Source organism: Heterodontus francisci, chromosome 5, assembly GCF_036365525.1.
Source record: "Heterodontus francisci isolate sHetFra1 chromosome 5, sHetFra1.hap1, whole genome shotgun sequence".
NCBI lineage: Eukaryota > Metazoa > Chordata > Chondrichthyes > Heterodontiformes > Heterodontidae > Heterodontus > Heterodontus francisci.
In genome coordinates this window covers 165,287,731-165,309,676 of record NC_090375.1, presented here as the reverse complement: position 1 = coordinate 165,309,676, position 21,946 = coordinate 165,287,731, and the positions used below count along the sequence as shown (strand labels likewise).

The 21,946-nt window shown below is 43.5% G+C and overlaps 1 pseudogene; it reads right to left on the bottom strand.

Moving 5' to 3' along the window:
• Positions 1–647: 647 nt before the first annotated feature.
• On the bottom strand, positions 648–756 carry LOC137370341 (U2 spliceosomal RNA; annotated as a pseudogene).
• Positions 757–21,946: the final 21,190 nt, after the last annotated feature.

The window sequence follows — 21,946 nt, the reverse complement described above, 5'->3', positions numbered from 1 at the left end:
CTTCCTCCTTGCAGTTCTTGCAAACAACTGTGCTGCAGTTGGCTGCCATGTGACCAGATTTGCCACAGGTGCGGCAAACTCTGGGCTGCCCAGCGTAGACCAAGAAGCCTCGACTTCCCCCGATAGCAAAGCTGGAGGGAGGGTGGATGATGGCTCCACTGGGATCTACCTTCAAGGTCACCTTGACCTGCCGCTTGCTGGTCCAGATCCCAAAGGGGTCCTTGACATCAGTGCTGCTGCCGGCCACCTCGACGTACCTGGCGAGAAAGGTGAGTACATCCACCACCGGAACATGGGGGTTGTAGAGGTGAATCGTCACCACCCGGTCCCGTTGTGACGGAAGCGTGAAGAGCGGCTCCGCTGTGAGGATCGACAGTGGAGCCCGGTCCCCTTTCTCCTTGAACGCCTTCAGGAACTTGATGCATCCCGCCACGTTCCGGAACGTCACGTCGAAGTATCCACTGCTGGGGAAATCCTGCAGGCAGAAGACGTCCGTCGCTTGAAATCCACAGCAATCGAAGAGAATTTTCTTGATGAAGAAGGTACGATCGACCAGTGCATCTTCTTCCTTGTCCTTCACGACCACCCGAACGGTGTTGCGCACTCCCTGGCCCGAAGCTCGAAAATTGGTTATAGCCATTTTACTCAAAGCTTCTCCAGGATCAAAAGGCAATGATCATGGTCTCTTCTCAATCAAATAAGCACTGATAAGAACAGATACTACACTTGATCTTAGCCAAAAGGCCGAGAAGCGATCTGATTTATCTGAAACAGGTGCAATGTGTGTACATGTTCTTTCTGTCTGCAAAGAACAGGGCCGTGTGTATTAATATATGTCGCTTCCAGTACGCACAAATGCACCACACTGTGAGCCCGACCGACAACCTTAAATCGGTTGTCAGCGTAGTTCTACAGGGCTCTGTTCTTTGCTGACAGAAAGAACATGTACACATATTACGCCTGTTTCAACTAAACAAAATAAGTTCATTCCTCAGGGTTATGCTTTGACCAATCAGAGTCAAGCTGCCTGGTTTAAATTTCAAACAAAGCTTGGCAGTTAACTGTCCGTTACCATGAGCTGGTGCATTCTCCATGGCAACGCCTCTACCAATCAGAGTCCACTTGCCAACCAATCACCACTCTCTTCTCATACAGTATAAATGTGTTGCTTCCCTTACATATGTATTCTTGCAACTTGTGCTGATGAGTGCAAGATGAAAAGCTTCGACAAAATGTTTCTGTTTTCAGCAATACTCAATATTTATCCCTCAACCAGAAAAACGAAAATGTATTATCCAGACATTTCCATATTGCTGGTGTGGCCGTTTACTGTGCAGAAATTACAACAATGACTACACATCAAAAAGTACTTCATCAGCTGTAAAGCATTTTGGGAATATATAAAAAAAAATTCTTTCTTTAATATGGAACTGAATATAAATGGATTATTTTTATACAAAAAGGATTCCTTTCCTATCTCTAACACTCCCTTGCCATTGCACAAGCAGAAATCAAGACAAAGGTTAGTCCTCAGGTAAAGAGGTGTTTAGAGAGCATGGGATAATTGGATCCAGGCACCAGATGTAATTCAATCCACATTTTAAACTAGTATGATGCCACTGCTAATTAAAATCATTTTCTAAAAGGTGTTGATAAAGAGATGTGCCCATTGTGATGTTCACTAACTTGAGCTTTAGGTTGATATAGAGCAGAGGTGTTAGCTGTGGCTCAGTGATAGCATTTTCGCCTCTGAATCAGAAGGCTTTGAGTTTAAGCCCCACTCGAGACAACCTTCCCATTCTCCTCTTTCAAAATTGATAGATTCTATGAACCATTCTTTAAGGGTGGAATTTTATGCTTTCCCCAGCAGCGGGTTTGGAGGTGGGGAGAGCATAACATCGGGTGGAATGGTGACTGGAAGGACCCCGCCACGATCTCGCCTCTGCCAAAATTTAGTCCAGGGAAGGAAGGCCTGTGAATTGAGGCCCTTAAGAACATAAGAACTAGGAGCAGGAGTAGGCAATTCAGCCCCTCGAGCCTGCTCCGCCATTCAATACAATTATGGCTGATCTCATCTTGGCCTCAACTCCACTTTCCTGCCTGTTCTCCATCACGCTTCAACCCATTTTTAATTAAAAATCTGTCTATCTCCTCCTTAAATTTACCCAATGTCCTGGCATCCACTGCACTCTGGGGTAGGGAATTCCATAGATTCATGACCCTTTGAGAGAAGTAATTTCTCCTCATCTCTGTTTTAAATCTGCTATCCCTTATCCTAAAACTATGACCTCTCCTTCTCGATTGCCCCACCAGATGAAACATCCTCTCTATAACTGGGTAATTAATCGCTAATTAAGGTCCTCTTCCCGCTACAGCCTTAATTAGCCATGCAGCGGGTGGCCCTGTCGCCGCATGGGAAGTACAGCAAGCAAAACCGTGCAGGCTGCTTTCTGGCTGCGGGGTGGAGTGGGGGTCCCTCATTCAAGGCACTTAGTGCCTGAATGAAGGACCCGGTGTTGGGAAGTGGGGGGGCCACTGAGGCCCAGCCCCCTGCCCTTGCTGCTGACTCCCCTCCCCGTCCTCCCCTGCGCCCCCCACCTCACAAGATCCCTCACACCCTGATCTACCGTAAGCCTAGTTCCAGCGCCGCTCCTTGGTGTCTGGTTCATCCAGCGACAGCAGCAGCCACCACCTCCATGGTGGCACTACAGCTGCCGGCTTCTGATTGGCTGACAGCACTGCAAGGCCGGGACTTCTAGCGACGGGGTCTTAAATCATACGGAAGGCCCGCCGCTGTCAAGTTAAGTGCCTGAATGGCACTAGATTCGACTGGCCTTCCATATAAGAGGCAATGTGGGGATCCTGGTGTCAGTTTTCCCCAACGTCAAGAATCCCACCGCCAGCATAAAATTCCACTCTTATATTGCTAAAACACATGCAGAGAAGATCCATGATTTTGAGTTGAAGAAAAAAAGAAAATCCTAAATTAATTAATTCCAAAGTAATTAATTCCAACCCCATCTATGTCCCAAATCTTAGAACCGTGCAACTATGCAATATAGACCCAGTGTCCAGGAGAAATGTGTATTGCATTTGGTTGGTCTGTGTATGAGATGATTTTGAACCATTGTGGCTGGAAAGCTATTGTCAACCGGAGGTAGCAAACAGAGGTTTGGTGCTTCTGCATGGGTACAGAAAGGGACAGTTCAGAAGTGAGTTTTCGATGGGTTTCACAGACTTCCTCATGAAAATTTTTATCAGAGGCCTGGTCCCCTATTTCTGCTAGCTGCAAAATGTTGTCTGGTGGAGGAACTCCCACAGTGAGAAGGAGAAAATATTTGAGCAATGGATGGAAAATGATACAAATAAAAAGTAACTATTTTATAAGGTAATGCAAATCATGAGCTTGGATTTAGTATTAGGCCTGAAACCAGGCCTGTTAACGGTCAATGACTCATTCTAAAGTTTTATTGTCCAGAACGATAAAATACTCAATGCTTTCCAGATGACTGTAGCATGTAGCTTATTTCAAGACTATACCTACACTTGTTGAAATACAGATCATTTCAAATTAAGCAGGCATCGTCAGTAAACCAGCCCATCTCTTTAAAAAAAAAGGGGGCGATTTTCACCGAATACATTAGGTGCTGAAGAGGTAAAGAAGTGGCCAAGATGGGGTCTTAAGCTGGAATGCCGGTTTAGCTCATGTTTAACGCAAGACGCTATCTTGGTAAAGCAGCTGAATTGAGCTCTCGGACCAGCCGCCTGAGGCCATTAAACAGCTGATCACCACTTAAACTGCCCACTGGCGCTCATTAAAGAGGCTACACGGCATTTTGGTGGTTACTGACTCACATAAAAGTGACCATCTATTTGGGAGTAAACACAGCATTGATGTCGACTTCAAGTACTACTTAAAGGGATGCTCACCACTTTTTAGGGATACACACGATTCCCTTGTCATTGCTTCAGCAGCTGTAAAGAGGATCTTTAAAGCACATCAGAAGACTTTCTGGGACATTTTGTTAAGATTTCACCAACATTTGAGCAACATTTATTTCAGAGATTCTTTGAGAATTTCATCTAAAAAGAGTAAGCGTTGTGCTACTCCACATTTTTGGACTCCTTATAGGATTCAGCAGAAGAAAGGGAGTGCTTGGACAGCGGCATCTTGCTCGGGGTTCCTTGGGGAGGAGAACATGAGGTCAGGAAGAGCAGCACCATCTGTTACAGGAGAGAGGGACAGGATGGTGAGGTGGGTGAGGTGACATCCTTCCCTCTGTGGTACAGGACATTAATCCTCCTCTGGACTTCCACCACCAGGACCTCCAGTGCTCCATCCGAGAACCTGTGCACTGCTCCCCTGGCCCGTGAGCCATTCTGCAATGTGCTGCTGTGTGTAAGCTGGAGCACCCCACACCTTCAGTGGAAATGGGTAAGAGGAGCTCTCATACACTGCTCCACAAAGATTACTTCTAATCAGAGCTTAAGTGCTAAACCTGCATTTGTCAGTTTAGCACCTCCAGGTAAGTTCAAATTGTGATAATCAGCAGTTAGGACTAAAATTGTGTGCTAAATCCAGACATTGAAGGAGAAAGTCGATTAGGCCTGTTAGCGGACGTGGGGATCACGATGCAAGATTACCCCACACACGCAAACTTTGTGCTGCCTGCTCATCAACTTGATTGCAGCGTGCAGCCCAGTGTGAAACCCCCACTGCCCAGGTGCATGGTTGGTAGCACAACCTACAATGAGCCTGTGCTTCTTAAAGGCAGCATTCACCTCTTAGTGGGGAGGTGCACTCAGGCTACAGCAGCTGGTGGAACATCTCAGAAAGGCTTTGCTGGAAGGAAGAAAACTGGTAATGAAGCAATGGGCCAGACAGAGGACTGTAGGTTCTCTGATGCTGTGCTGGAGGCCTCAGTTCACAAGGTTGAAAGGAGAGGAGAGGCCATGTTTGCACAGGAGGCCCTCGTGGTCAAGGTCAGTGAATGAGTCACTGCTCAATGCACCACAGCCCCATCACTCACCCAGCAACAATTAGGTCACATGCTGAACATTCAAATGCTCCACTTCACCCTCACACACTTACCAATGCTGCCAGCCTCATACCCATATCTCCCATCTCCACATACCTCCAGCTATCCAGTTATGGCAGGCACTTCACCCAAACATATTGCAACATGCTCACTCACATTCTTCCCTCTCTCTTGGAATCCATCCTTTCCAGTGAGGAAGTAGTGGCCAACTCCATGACAACACTTGCAGACCCATTTATGATGCAGCATATGGTGGCCAATGTCTCAGATTCAACTGCAGCAGAGGCAGTAGCCACTCAACGGGTAGGATTTTATTCTGCCCTTGAATACAGAAATGGAGGCCGGGGCACAAACAAAATGACAAGGAATGCCAATCCCGACGTTGCCAGGCCCCTCCCATTTTGTCCAGGGTGGGGAAGGCCGAGGACATCATTCCTGCCCCAGGTCAATTGAGGCCCTTAAGTGGCCAATTCACGGCGACTTAAGGACCTCTTCCTGTCTCCACTCCAATTTTATGGAGGATTTACTCAGATGTTCTCTTGATTGGCCCCTATAACTTTGGTAAAGGATTGGTGGAAACCGTATATCCAGGGTCTCTGCTGATCAGCCGATCAGCAAGGAAATTCCCAGAGATGGTCTAGGTAGTAAGAGTATGACAGTCCAACAGAACAGCACATTTAGGAGGCAATGAAATCCTTGCCACATTTTCAGCAGGAGCTGTGAATTTAGTAATGTGTGTTCTCTCGTGAAGGTGGACAGAAATGTCTGACTGCTCAGGAGATATTTGTTGTGTCTCAGTCAAGGGGCTATAGGAGGGTATATTGTATGTATTCATTCTGCCTGTTGAGATTTGAGTGTGGAGGTCACCATGCCCTGCAGGATATTCTGTCTATTGAAAGAATAAATGGAAAAACAGGAATGCCTCAATCGGACATGCCAATCTCCGAACACAATCCTCCAAAATTCCCCTCAAATCCCTTCCCCCCAGCAGCATGCAGCCTTAGAAAATCTACCACAAGCTTACTTGATTCACATTGAATCAGGCTTCATCATACACAAGTATAGCAGACAGTTCTTAAAGTAACCACTGGCAACTGCGCGAATAAGAGTTTACCACATTTTCAGTGCAGTTAGCAGTGAAAATAATGCTTACTGACAATGCCAAATATTTTAAATATTCTGGCTAGCATAGTTTATATTTGATTATTATCTTAACTGGCCAGTTCTTATTTTCTTGTGTTACACGCTCTAGGGATGGAGTTTATAAATAGGCTTCAGAGTACAAAAGCTAACAAGCTGGTCCTGAATTTCCACAAAGATCCTCCCAATCTGCTGCTGTAGCTTCAGAGGGGGATTGATAGATTCCCTGGAGAACAGCATAAATGACGAGACTGACTGATGGCCCACCAAAATTATAACAGGACATTGTTCTCATTTGCCCCCCACTGCCCACCACCCCCACCACAGAAGTCTAATATTAAACCTATACCAGGCATTAGTTACGCCATTGTAAGAATATTGGTCTGGAGTTTCTGCTCAATTGCGCTGGTTTTATTCAGCACAATTCCCCCGATACTGGAATCACTGGTGCAAAAGATCATGGAATTTTAAGTGCAAATTACTCAGGTTTTTGTGATCCTTTGTGCTAGTTTTAAAAAAAAGGTGTGCAAGAAGCAGGCCCTGCCCACAAAATTTGCCATGCCCCCAGGGCAAATTAATTAAAAGTGGGAGTTTCCATTAATTGCCCTCGTTTGCAGGCCTCTGAAGAGGCTCCAAAAATTAAACTGGATCTTTTGGATAGAAGGACACTAATAGATACATTTTCAAAGGTTTGAATGAATTTTTCTTTTAATTTACTAAGGAACTGCCAATTGTACCCCAATCTAACTAGGAAGTAGTTTCGTGTATTTTTAAAAAGTCATTTTCAATCATTTAAAATCTGTGATACAGGTGGTGGATTGACACTCTGATTTAAAATGCTTATTTTTGGTTAAAAAAAACAATTTTCAACTGTATTAGTGAAACTTATCAAATTATCACTTTCATTTATATAAGGAATATTTTTCAAAGCAAACTTATTTTTTACATTATATTTTATAATGCTGCCTGATTAAGCTGCTTCCTGGAACGGGAGTTCTGAAATTTTGTTGCCTGCCTGGTGCCAGGGTTAAAGACATCTTCTCAGGAATGGAGAAGAACTTGGAGTGGCGGTGGGGTGGGGAAGATTCAGTTGTCATAGTCCACGTAGGAACGAATGATATAGGTGGAATTAGGAATGGTGTTCCGCTGAAAGAATTTGAGGAGCTAAGGTCCAAATAAGAATGCAGATCCTCACAGGTAATAATCGCTGGATGGCTGAAGGAGTGGTGTGGGAGGCAGGGGTAACACTTCATTGGCCACTGGCAACAATACTGGGGAAAGAGAGATCTGTTCTTTTAGGATGGGCTCCACTTAATACAGGCTGGGACCAGTTTCCTGACAAATTGAATAACAAAGGCATAGATATTGTTTTAAACTAATGAAGGAGTCTTGAGAGGATTCAGGAAAGTGTAAAAATGTAATTAATGCCCAATTAAAGGCCTTATCCCGCCTCCACCAGTATTAGCCCAGCGACGGGTGGGCCTGTTGCCGCACATGGAGCACACCAAGCAAACCCCTGCAGGTTGCTTGCCGGCTCTTGGGGGCTACTTGTTAAAAGGCACTTAGTGCCTGAATGAGGGACTTGGCATCAGAAAGGGGAGGGCCCGCTGAGAGCCAGCCCCCAAACCTGCTGCCGACCTCCCTACACGCCACCCCCCCCTTCCCCCACATGTTCCACACCTTGAGAGCCTTCCCCCCCTGACTTACCTGTGACCTGGGTTCAGTGCCTACGGTGAGTCCAGTACCGACAGCAGTCACCGCCTCTAAGGTGGTATCACTCAGTTAAAATGCTGCCAGCCTCTGATTGGCTGACAGCTCTCAGCAGGCAGACTTGTGTCGCTGGGATTCTTAATCCTGGGAAGGCCCGCCGCTGTCCACTAACTGGCATTTAATTCAATGGCCCTTCCCCAGATGAGGCAATGTGGGAGTACTGCCGATGATTTAGCCGGTGGTCGAGACCCAGTCACCAAAATAAAATCCCAGCCATGTGTGGGACAGAATATAAATCATGATCTGACAGGTGCATGTAACAAGGGCAATACAGTAATCATGGTGTACTTTAATCTTCATATTTACTAGGCAAGCCAAGTTGGCAGTAATAGTATGAAGGGCGAGTTCATGGAAAGCATTCAAGATAGTGTTCTAGATCAGTGGCCAGAATTTTACTCCCTCCCCCCACTCTGGGAGGCACGGTGGGTGGCATAAAACTGAGTGGGAGGCAGGGGGTGCCGTTCCTATCACTTTCTCGCTCTCACTGCAATTTTATGAGCGGCAGGAGAGGTGACAAATGGCTCGCCTGCCCCAGGCCAATTAACGCCCTTAAATGACCAATTAATTGCCACTCCAGGGCCTCCTCCCGCCGCTGCTGGTATATTACCAGCAGCAGAGGCAGCTCAGCACCTCAGGAGGCTGCCCAGTAAAACCTGGCAGCCTCCTTGCGGGCTGGTCAGGGCTCGCCTGATTGGGCACCTTGTACCCCAAAGAGCCCCCCCCACAGCAGAAGCCACCCTCACTGGAGCACATTCCCACCCAACCAACCGACCACCCCGCCCTCCTTGGGACCCAGCCAATTGTCTCTGGCGAGGCCCCACAGACTTACTTTAATTCCACGGCCTTGTCCATTGCTGCTCCTCTCACTGGGTACTGTCCCAGCAGTGGCCACTGCTGTTGGTTGCTTTGCTGGGTCTGAGATCTGCCAGTCCACTAATTAGCCAGCAGCTCTTGGAGGCAGGATTTGCTGCCTCAGAACTGTGGAAGTCCCAACCAAGGCCAATTAAGGGCCTAGGCCACATAAAATCACTGCGTGGCTTCCAGGCCTGGCAGAGGTGGTTTCACCCCCAACCTTATGGCAGTTGAGGAACCAACTAGGGAACAGGCTATTTTGGATTTAGTATTGTGCACAATGAGGCAGGGTTAATTAATAACCTTGTAGCAAAGGAGCCACTTGGGAAGAGTGATCATAATATGTAGAAAATATTATTGAGTTTAAGAGTGATTTAGTTAAGTCCAAAACCCAGGTCTTAAATCTGAACAAACCAAACTATGTAAGTATGAGAGGCAAATTTGCGAAGGTAGATTGGGAAACTAGATTAAAAGATAAAACAATAGATAAGAAATGGTAAACATTTAAAGAATTAATTCATAAATTACAATGAATATACATTGCCTTAAGTAATAAAATCCCCATGGGAAAAGTGGTCCAACCGTGGGTAGCAAGGGAATTGAAGATAGTAATAGATTAAAGGATTAATGTTGTCAAAGTGTAAGCCTGACGATCGGGAGGATTTTAGAATTCTGCAAAGGATAATCAAGAAATTGATAAAGAAAGACAAAACAGAATGTTTGAGTAAGCGAGCAAGCGACATAAAAACAGACTGTAAAAGCTTCTTTAGTTACGTAAAAAGGAAATGATTAGCGAAACTAAATAAAGATACCTTAGAGGCAGAGACAGCAGAAATTATAATATAATGGATAATAAGGAAATTACGGAGATATTAAACACTTTGTAGCAGTCTTCATGGTAGGTAACACAATAAAATCTAAAATTGGTGGGGAGCCGAGGGTCTAGTGAGAATGAGGAACTTAAAGAAATAGTACTGGAGAAATAAATGGGATGAAAAGCTTATAAATCCCCTTGACCTAATTGACTACATCCTAGAGTTCTAAAAAAAAAAGGTGGTTACACAGATAGTGGGCGCATTGGTTTTGATCTTCCAGAACAGTCCCTGCAGATTGGAAGGTAGCAAACATAACTGTTCAAGAAAGGAAGGAGAGAGAAAAAACAGAGAACTATAGGCCAGTTAGCCTGAAATCAATAGTTGGGAAAAATATAGAATCTATTATTAGGGACATGATAACAGGGCTCTTAGAAAATCATAATATGATAGGTAGAGTCAATGTAGATTTATACATGAGTTGTGTTTCACAAATCTGTTAGAATTTTTTGAGTTGTATCTAACAAGATAAATAAGGGGTCACCAGTGGATGTCATGTATTTGGATTTTCAAAAAGCATTCAATCAGGTGCCACACAAGGGGTTATTACATAAAATTAGGATTCTTGGACATAGGGATGGTATATTTGCATGGATTGAGAATTGATCAATGGAGAGAAAATAGACGGTAGGAATAAATGGGTAATTTTCAGGTTGGCAAGCTGTAACTATTGAGGTAGGACAAGTGCTTGGGCCTCAGTTATTTATAAATTATATCAATGACGTAGATGAGGGGACCAAGTGTAATGTATCTAAGTTTGGTGGCGATACAAAGTTAAGTGAGAATGCAAGCTGTGAGGTCGACGAATAGAACAGCAAGTAAAATGTAGGTACAGCAAGCAATTAGGAAAGCAAATGGTATGTTAGCCTTTACTACAAAGGGATTGGATCTTAAGAGTAAAAAAGTCTTATTGAAATTATATAGGGCCTTGGTGACATCATGGCTAAGAGTGCTGTTTATAATTTTGGTCTCCTTACTTAAGGACATACTTGACATAGTGGGAGTGCAATGAAGGCTCACTAGACTGATTCCTAGGAAGAGAGGATTGTCCCATGGGGAGAGATTGGGAGACTAGGCCTGCATTCCCTAGACGTTAGCAGAATGAAAGTTGGCCTCAATAAATGTACAAAATTCTTCAGGGGCTTGACAGGATGAATGCTGGGAGGATGCTTCACTGAGATGGGGAATATAGAACACGGGTCACAGTCTCAGAATAAGGGTCTGCCATTTAGGACTCAGCTGAGGAGAAATTTCTTCATTCAATGGGTTGTGAATCTTTGGAATTCTCTACTGTAGAGGGATGTGGATGCTTAGTCATTGAGTACATTCAAGGTACAGATCATTAGATTTTAAGATATTAAGGGAATAAAGGGATAAAGGTATAGTGTAGGAAGGTGGAGGTGTGGTACGAGATCAGGGATGATCTTACTGAATGGCAGAGCAGGCTCGAATGGCCTACTCCTACTCCTATTTCTTATGTTCTTATATTCATTGCAGATTTTACACTCAGTGATATACAAATGAGCTTGTGCGGAAAATCAGGGGGAAAAGACACTTATCAAAATGGGTGCAATTTTGGGCACAATTTGCACTAGAATCACAAAGTAGAAACTGTACTCCAACCTGTGTCTTGTATTAGGCCACTATAAGAATATTGGGGGGAATTTTAATTCCCAGATGAAAAAGGGGTCTGGGGAACGATGGGCCTATTTAGAAGTGGCAGCAAGAAGCTCAACCACCTTAATAGCCAGGTTTCATTAATTCTGCTGGCTGACTCAAAAGGCCAGTCAGTCAACAAGAAGTGGCTGCCCAGCATTACAAAGGGGAAGCTAGGAGGAAGCGGGCCAGAGTGAAGATAAATGTAGGTTTGGGAGTTCTGTGCTGATCACTGGCTTTGGAAGTGTGGAGAGAAGTTCTACACTTACCTTGTGAGCTCCTGAGGAGCACTCATGCTCCTCCTAGCCCACAAAGGTAAAAAAATAAACTTGTCTGGAGGATCCTCTACTCCTGCTGATCCTCCTCTCACTAACTTCAGCCTGTCAGGAAAGCCACAGAAGTTTCCCACTCAATGCTAAGTGTCCTGATTATGTCATTGGAGTTCAATCAACATATTAAAAAGGACCCCATTGGCTTTGGACAGTTTTCCAAATTCCAATTTAAAATTGCATTTGTAGGGATTGGGCCAGGAGGCCAGCGAGTAGTCTCCTCCTCCATTTTAACTGTCTCTATGCCTGATTTATGCTGGGCTCGAGGTGTTAAAATTCCTTCCCATTGTCTCTAACATTAGGCACTTACCTTAGGATAGATGCCAAAGCAACGAAAGCGGAGCACAATATATTTGCTTAGATGTTACCTGGAATAAGAGGCTTCATTTACTAGCAGAAACTAGAGTGACTGTAGCTATTTTTCATTGGAACAAAGAAGGTTAATAGGGGAGGAGAACTGATAGAGGTGCACAAAATTATGAGAGATTTTGATAAGGTAAAGAGAATAAACAATTCCTATAGCCAGTAAATTGGTAACTAAATGGCATAAATTTAAGATTATCGACCCAAAAGAAGAAAGGGAAAGGTTAGGAGAATTCTTTTTTACATTAAGCCTTATTAAAAAATTGAATGCTCTGCCAGAAAAACTGGTGGAAAAGGATATGAATAAATATTTGAAAAAAGAAAAACTTGTAAGGTTATGGGGAAAGGGCAGGAGATTGGGATTAAATTGTTAACTCTATCTCAGAGCCAGCGGAGGTACAATGGATCAAATGACTTCCTTGTGTGTTAGAAAATCCTATGATTCCGGTTAAATAATGCGATGGTGCAACATTAAGCTTACTCAGGTGGATAAGTACAGCTGCAGAATGCCTGGCCGACTATATTTTTGTAATCACATACTAATTAAAGGTAATTTGAGCAAGCGCAAAATTATATTTTGTTAATGCGTGTTTTTTTAAATACTGCTTTAATTAGTTTTCAAGTCGGTCATTAAGGATTATCCCAATAGACATTACAATGTGCTGCTGACGTTACCTTCTCTCCATGGGGCAAAGTTTCATTTCTTTAATATTTTTCAAGACCTGTGCCATCTGTACTGTTAATCCATTCCATGTGACTGATTAAATTGAAAACATCTGAACCATTTAGGAGCTTAATTACCAAAACTATTGCCTGAAAAGGAAATTAAACTGTCTGCTACATTCACAGTGGCTTTTACTTATTTACAGCCCAATGGTAAAAGTTTTAATTTTGTTCTCTGGAATTTTTATAACACTCTTTCTTGCTATGTTCCTCATTAATCTCAAAATAAAATTGAAGTGCCAGTGATGGTCTTGCAACCTTCAAATTCATTTTAAATTATGCCCTCCCTCTAAACAATCTAATTTTGCCACAATGCAAGCATCCAAATTTTCAAAATGATTTCCTTGTTCCATAAATTTGCTTCAGGTCCTTTGTCACATGTTTGGGCTGTTATACTAGATACTTTCTCAGGTTTTGCATCACCAGCCATTCCTGTAAGCGAACCTAACTCCCTTACAATTCAGAGTGTGCCTTAACTGTCCAATATTTAGGTAAAAAATGGCAAGACCCAAGGATCAAAACAGTGAACTCCTACTGTATATTAATGACATCAGTGGATATGGGGATAGCATGGGAAAGTGACGTTGAGGTAGATGATCAACCATGATCTAACTAAATGGCTCGATGGGCTGAATGGCCTACTCCTGCTCCTATGTTCCTATGCACTCCATATACCAGCTGTAAGAATGTATTATGGGACGCTCTGTGATTCGCCTCTCTTCAAAAAGCAGGCTGAATATATACTCCTACTAAACTGCAAACCAACATGTGACTTTATTTGCATAAGACAGTTGAGTCAACAGTAAACAGCAAATCACACATTTCTCTATCTTCCTTGATTCATGCATTGACTTTCTTTTGAAACATCAACTTTAAAACATAAACTCCTTTATTGGTTTGTGGAACATATCACAGGCTCAGAGCTGATCCAGCTCTTTAATTGGTTGGCACAAGACTCTACCTGCAGGCTGCAAAACAGATAACTGAGCAAGCTTATCCACTAGAAATATGATCTAAAATCATGGCTATCCTTCAGTTTTGAGTGGATAGCTAATCTTTCAGAGTACTAAAGATTTCTGTGATTAAGTCTGAGGGCTCCGACCATGTAAAAAATTAACACCTGGAATCCCTACTGTTCTTTCCCCTAAGACTTTGAACTTTGTGCAGCCCTTTGCAACCAATCGTTCCCATGTGAGCTGATGGCTTTAATGATGAGAAATATACTGCATGCCTGTGGGATTTTAACCTTTTGCCTGTTGATTCTAGCCTTCAAGATTTCGCATCAGAAATTTATACAGACAAAATCTAAATTTTGTTACATGCCTCTTGGGCATGATTCACCATCTGTTGCATGATCTTATCAATTTACAGTTTGTGTGTGTGCACATATGTGTTTGTATTTATGCATGTGTGTGTGTATGCATGTGCATGAGTGTGTAAAGTATGTACACATGTATGTGTATGGGTACATGTATGCATATGCATATATGTGTGCGTTTCTCGATTCGGCCAAAGGTGGTAGCTGCTTTCCCTATGCGTGTATCGAGCTCTGCATCAAGGGATGCATCACTGTGGACCTAAGGTAGCAGAATTTGCGAACCACTTCAAGTGGAGTGTTATTTAGTGTGACCAGGGGCAGAGATGCAACACCTTGTCCCATGACCATGGTTTTCTTGATGCTTATTGTCAAGAAGAACAAGTTACAGGCATGGGAGAGACAGTCCATGAGTCTTTGTAACTGAGTTTCCATGTGAACGACTAGAACAGCATCATTAGTGTAGAGGAGTTCTCTGATCAGGACGTGATATGTTTTTGTCTTCGCTTTCAGCCTTGACAGATTGTCAAGCTTGCCGTCTGATCTAGTGTGCAAGTAGATTCCTTCCATATCTGCAGGGAAGACGAAGGTCAGGAACATGGAGAAGAAGATGCCAAACAGAGTGGGGACTAGGACACGACCCTGTTTCTCTCCATTCTTCACTCCAAAATTATCAGAAGTGGAGCCATCAAACTGTACTGTGCAGTGTAGATTGTCACAGAAGGAGTGCCTGGGATAACACAAAGCTGACCCTCAGGACTAAGCTGATGGTTTATAAGGCCCATGTTCTCAGCACTTTGCTGTATGGCTATGAAACATGGGCAACTTACAGCTACCAGGAAAAGAAGCTCAATAATTTCCATCTTTGCTGTCTGTGACGCATTATGGGTATATCCTGGCAGGACAAAATCACAAATATGGCAGTCCTCTCAAAGGCAGAACTCCCAAGTGTGTTGGCACTAATCAAACAGAGGTGGCTTCGGTGGATCGGACACATCCACAGGATGGAAGACAATCGCATACCCAAGGACCTTCTGTATGGTGAGATAGCCAGGGCCAGACAATCAGTGGGCTGCCCAAAGCTCCGCTTTAAGGATGCTTGCAAGTGTGACATGAAGGCTCTAAATATCTGGGAGTTGCTAGCTGGCGAAAGAGGGAAATGGCGACATATCTTATGGACTCGTGTGCACTACAACAGTGACCAGTTGCTACAGCAGCTTGGCAACAGGCACCGATGTTAAAAACAACAACTCACAGTGTCACTTGGCAGCTTCACATGCAGCACTTGTGGCATAACCTGCCTCTCAAGGATTGTCCTTCACAGCCATCAACAAAGGTGCACCAAGAGAAAACACACAACCTAAATGGATTGTTTGCTGCCTGTCCATCATCTTTCATAGGTGGAAGGATGCCAACTTGAACCTGATATGTATGCCACATGCCCACACATAAAGCTTATATCATTCACACCATTTTTGCATATTCTACGAACCTGTAAAATTATAAAATGTGTAGTTTTCTCAGTGTCAGTTTTCTCATACTGCTTGGCAATGAAAGCCACTTTCTAACACTACCAACCTACACATAAAATTTCAGAGAAAGGATATATGTCACACAGAGCAGCCTCAATTTATGTGCTGAGCTGATGTCAGCCAGGGAAGCTATTATTGTAACCAGGCAGGGGAAGAGAGAAAATATCAGCTGAGTTTCCAGGCCCTGACTGATATGCAGTGATCCATGCAGGAAATCTATGCATGTGGCTGACGAGTGCTGAGGTTTGTCCACGGATTTCACCAGGATCAAAAACTTCACTGACATGCACTGCAGGACTGCAATTGCCTGAGGAACTGTACACCATCATGAGACATCACATTCTGAAATGCATTCTTTATGTACTTACAACTTTGTGACAAATACCAAAGAGTGAAAATGTGATCCCCACTCAGGAAAGGTGAAAGAAAACAGTCGAGAAAACAGAGGGTGGAGAAGGGTAAGACAGATTTGCTGGTGTGCAGTTTCCAGGGGAAGAAATAATACCAAGTTCTGTGAGAAGTTTAGCCTTGCTTCAGCCCAGTTCCGGAAATGGATCGATAAGAACATAATGACTGAATTAGTGAAAAAGAATCGCGCAGCAAGGAGAGAACATATGTGCCTTACATCTGCTCCTGCTTTGTATGACAATCATATAGGGTCCTAATTTGGCCCGATTAACCTGAAATGTGAATGGTGCTTACAGTGGTGAGATCAAACTATTCATTACTGATTATCAAATGTAAATTGTCGGAGATTGGGGCATCTTACCCAGTAACTCCATAGAGAATCTTTCTGCGTTAAGCACAGGCTCTCAACAAGATTCCTACACCTAATGGCCCCCTTTGCCATTTAGAACATTTTACAGATTTGGAGGGGGCATCATGCAGCTTCCTCCTCATCCCACATTGAGAGGTTTTGCTGGGTATGCAAGAAAGAGCAGCTTTACCCCAGCCTCCAACTGAGAAAGACCTTTGGGGCTATGGAATAGTACTCTGCTCCCTGCACTCCACATCACACTTAAACAAACTCACACACATTTTTCAGGTCACTGGTAAATCTATCAACTAATGAACCGCTGTCATTAAACAAGATTTTCAGTACCTGGTGGATACTGCAGTTGGCCCTTTTACTCATCTCTGCCAACTCCAGATGAGATTTTCAGATGTTTAGTAAATAGGAGCAACAACCTTGCCACTCTCAGAATTGTTCAGAGACATAACGTTAGTTGCAGGCCCCCACATTGTGAAGCTGGTAACCTCCCCGCTGAGATCAAGGGTGGAATAGAAGCTGTAGATCATGTCAACTGATGACCACACTGGCCACCCCCTCCCCTACACCCCACCCCAACCAACCCCACTCTGAACATTTCTGTGCACTGGGGTAAGATGAAGCTGCAAGATCCCACAGCCACTGAGAAGAAGATCTGGTCTCAATGCCTTTTCTCCCCTTTGCCATCCAAATCATTCTCCCATCTCTGCCAATTTCTCCTCCTCCCCTTTCCCTTTCAGTCAGCAAGAGCAGAAAGAGCAAAGCTGAGGGGAAACACTGTGAAAGTACAACAGATAAAAGTGAGAGAACCAGCAGCAGACATCCAGTGAGAGCAGGGAGAGTGAGACTGATGGGAAACACCGCAAAAATCAGTGAGAGCAGTGAAAGTCAGTGCGAGCGGAGATAGTGAGAGCAGAGAACATAAGAACATAAGAACTAGGAGCAGGAGAAGGCAATTCAGCCCCTTGAGCCTGCTCCGCCATTCAATACGATCATGGCTGATCTCATCTCTACTTTCCTGCCCATTCTCCATAACCCTTCAACCCATTACTAATTAAAAATCTGTCTATCTCCTCCTTAAATTTACTCAATGTCCCGGCATCCACCACACTCCGGGGTAGTGAATTCCACAGACTCATGACCCTTTGAGAGAAGTAATTTCTCCTCATCTCTGTTTTAAATCTGCTACCCCTTATCCTAAAACTATGACCTCTTGTTCTGGATTGCCCCACAAGAGGAAACATTCTGTCTATGTCTACTTTGTCAATCCCCTTAATCATCTTATATACCTCAATTAGATCTCCTCTCATTCTTCTAAACTCTAGAGAGCAAAGGCCTAAACTGCTCAATCTCTCTTCATAAGACAAACCCCTCATCTCTGGAATCAACCTCGTGAGCCTCCTCTGAACTGCCTCCAATGCAACTACATCCCTCCTCAAGTAAGGGGACCAAAACTGTCCGCAATACTCCAGGTGTGGTCTCACTGATGCCTTGTACGGTTGCAGCAACACTTCCCTACTTTTATACTCTAATCCTTTAGCAATAAATGCCAAAATTCCATTTGCCTTCCTTATCACCTGCTGTACCTGCAGACTAATTTTCTGCGACTCATACACAAGGACACCCAGATCCCTCTGCACCAAAGCACTCTCAGGTTTCTCGCCATTTAGATAATAATTTGCCTTTCTATTCTTCTGACCAAAATGGATAGCGTGTGGTAACAGTTTTGCTGAGCTTTTGCTTCTATAACTGCAGTAAATATTAATTATTATACCGCACTTAAGAAAGGTGTGCTCCCCATGATATCATGCAATAAAGTTTGTTAATGCTCAAGGTCTGAGTCCGGAGAATTTGTTCAACAATTTGGCATAATCTGAATTCCTTCAACATAGCCTCACACTTATCCACGTTGAACTGCATCTGCCAAGTTTTGGCCCATTCACCAAACCTATCCATATCCATTTGTAAATTTATTATTTCTTTATTGCAACTTACTATCCCACTTATTTTAGTGTCATCTGCAAATTTAACGATAGTACCTTCTATCCCTGCATCCAAGTCATTAGTATAGATTGTAAATAGTTGGGCCCCGAGGACCGAACCCTGTGGCACTCCACTAGTAACATCTTGCCAACCAGATAAAGACCCATTTATTCCTACTCTCTGTTTTCTGTTGGTTAGCCAATCCTCTATCCAAGCTAATAAATTGCCCCAAACCCCATGTGATCTTACCTTGTGTATTAACCTTTTGTGCGGTACCTTATTAAATGTCTTCTGGAAGTCCAGATATATTACATCTATAGGATCCCCATTATCCACTTTACTTGTTACATCTTCGAAGAACTCTAGTAAATTAGTCAAACACGAGTTACCCTTCATAAAACCATGCTGACTCTGATGAATTGCGTTTTGACTTTCTCAATGTCCTGTTATTGCTTCCTTAATAATGGATTCTAACAATTTCCCAAGGACAAATGTTAAACTAACTGGTTTATAGTTTCCTATTTTCTGCCTCCCTCCCTTTTTGAATAAGGGCGTTATATTAGCATTTTTCCAATCCATTGGAACTTTTCCCGCATCCAGGGAATTTTGCAATATTATAACGAACGGATCCATTATCTCCACTGCCACTTCCTTTAAGACGTAGGATGTAGGCCATCAGGCCCTGGGGACTTGTCTGTCTTCAATCCCAATAGTTTGCTCAGTACTTTTTCTCTAGTGATAATGATTGTTCTAAGTTCCTCTCTTTCTATAACCTCTGCATTACCTGTTACTATTGGGATGGTACTATGTCCTCCACCGTGAAAACTGAGGCAAAATACTGATATAGTGTCTCCGACATTTCTGTGTTCCTCTCTATTAACTCCCCAGTCTCATCCTCCAAGGGACCAACATGCACTTAGCTACTCTCTTTCCTTTTATATACTCATAGAAGATTTTGCTATCCATTTTTATATTTTGCGCTGGTTTTCTTTCATACTTTACCTTTGCTCTTTTTATTACTTTTTTAGTAACCCTTCCTTGATCTTTAAAACTTTCCCAATTTTCCAGCCTGCCACTGGCCTTTGCAATATGGTATGCGTTAGTTTTTGTCTTTATGTTATCCTTACCTTCCTTGCTTAGCCTTGGATGTTTTTCCCCCTCTTACAATCTTTCTTTCTCTCTGGAATATATTTTAGTTGGGAGGAATTGAATATCTCATTAAACATCTGCCACTACTCATCAACTGTCCTACTTTTTAGTCTTCCTGCCCAGTCCACTGGGGCCAAACCTGTCCTCATGCCTATGTAATAACCGTTGTTTAACTCCAGAATGCTCGTGTGGGACTCTAGTTTCTCACCCTCAAACTGAATTTGAAATTCTAGCATGCTATGATCACTCTTCCCTAGAGGATCCTTAACTATGAGATCATTAATTAATCCCACCTTATTACACAATACCAAATCTAGAATAGCCTGCTCCCTGGTTGGTTCCACAACATATTGCTCCAAAAAACAATCTCTAATACATTCAATTAACTTTCCCTCGAGGCTACCCTTGCAAATTTGATTAATCCAGTCTATATGCATATTAAAATCACCCATGATTATTGCCGTACCTTTCTTACAAGCCCCCAGTATTTCCTGGTTTATACTGTGCCCCACTGTGGAACTACTGTTTGGGGACCTATAGATTACTCCCACCAGGGACTTCTTTCCCTTGCTATTTCTTATTTCTACCCAGACTGATTCTACGTCTTGATCTCCAGTGCCTATATCATTTCTCACTACAGCACTGATCTCTTTCTTTACTAACAAAGCTACACCACCTCCTTGTCCTTCCTGCATATCCTTCTGAAATATTGAGTACTCTTGGATATTCAATTACCAAACCTGGCTTCCCTGCAAGTCAGCGAGAGCAGAGACAGTCAGTGAGAGCGGAGAGAGTCAACAAGAGCAGGGAGAGTCAGTGACAGCAGATAGAGTCAGTGAGAGCAGGGAGAGTCAGTGAGAACAGAGAGAGTCAGTGAGAGCAGAGAAAGTCAGTGAGAGCAGGGAGAGTCAGTGAGTGCAGGGAGAGCAGAACGAGGCAGTGAGAGTCCGTGAGAACAGAGAGTCAGCAAGAGCAGAGAGAGTCAGCGAGAACGGAGAGAGTCAGCGAGAGCGGAGAGAGTCAGCGAGAATGGAGAGAGCCAGCGAGAGCAGAGAGAGTCAGCGAGAGCGGAGAGAGTCAGTGAGAGCAGAGAGAGTCAGTGAGTGCGGAGAGAGTCAGTGAGTGCAGAGAGAGTCAGTGACAGCAGAGAGAGTCAATGAGAGCAGAGAGAGTCACTGAGAGCAGGGAGAGTCAGTGACAGCAGGGAGAGTCAGTGAGTGCAGAGAGAGTCTTTGAGAACGGAGAGAGTCAGTGAGAGCCGAGAGAGTCAGGGAGAGCACGGAGAGTCAGTGAGTGCAGAGAGAGTCTGTGAGACCAGGGAGTGCCAGTGAAAACTGAGTCAGTAAGAGCAGGGGCTGTCAGTGAGAGCCAAGTCAGTGAGAGCAGAGAGAGGCAGTAAGAATCAAATTCTTTGAGGTTTGACTCACCTGGGGGATATAGAATAAGTAGTCAGAGGGGATTCCACAGATAGGGGCATGGACATATGTTTCTTTATCCACTAATGTGATTGCTGAATGATATTTTTCCAGGGTAAAGGATATCACCAAACAAGTGCAGGATATTCTGTGGGGAGAAGGGGAACAGTCAGAAGTCATGGTCCATATTGCAAGCGATGACATAGATAGAAAAAGTGTTAAAATCCTTCAGGCAAAGTTTCAGGAGCTAGGAAAAAGATTCAAAAATGGGACCTCAAAGGTAGCAATCTCAGAATTACTCCCAGAGTCATGTGCTGGTGAGTATATAAACAAGAAGACAGTGCAGATTAATGCGTGGCAGGAGAAGGGGTGCAGGAGGAAAAGTTCAGATTCTTGGGGCATTGGGACTGGTTCTGGGGTAGGTCACCTGTAGAAGATGGACAGGTTGCACCTAAATATTGTTGGGGTCAATATTTTCACTGAGGGTTTAACTAATACCATTGGGTAGGGTTTAAGCTAATTTGGCAGGGGGAAGCAAACCAGAAAATAGCAGAGGACCTGAAATTAGATCAAAGGATGAGGAAAAATAAATAGTAGTAAAATTAGAAATATCCTAAAAACCACGGGATCCAGACTGAGAAAAATAGAAAAAGTGATGAAGGAGTTGTTGTATGTACGCCAACTAGTAAGGTTGGTGAACTGCAGGCACAATTGCTACATGGAATTATGATGTGATTGCATTAATAGATACATGGCTCAAACAAGGCCAGGAGTGGGTTCTTAATATTCCTGGTAACCAAGTATTCAAGAATGGAAGAGAAGGAAAAAAAGGAAAGGATTGATTAAGGATGATGTTGGAGTTCTAAATGGAAGCGATTTACTAGACGGTTCTTAGGCTGAATCTATTTGCAGAACAGAGGGAGAGCTGTTAAATTGTTGGGTGTTTTTAATAGAGCTCCTAGCCGTGGGAATGAAATGAACAAATTTGTTGTCAAGTGCCAAAAGCGCATAACAAAAATAGAACAGTAATTATCCCAAT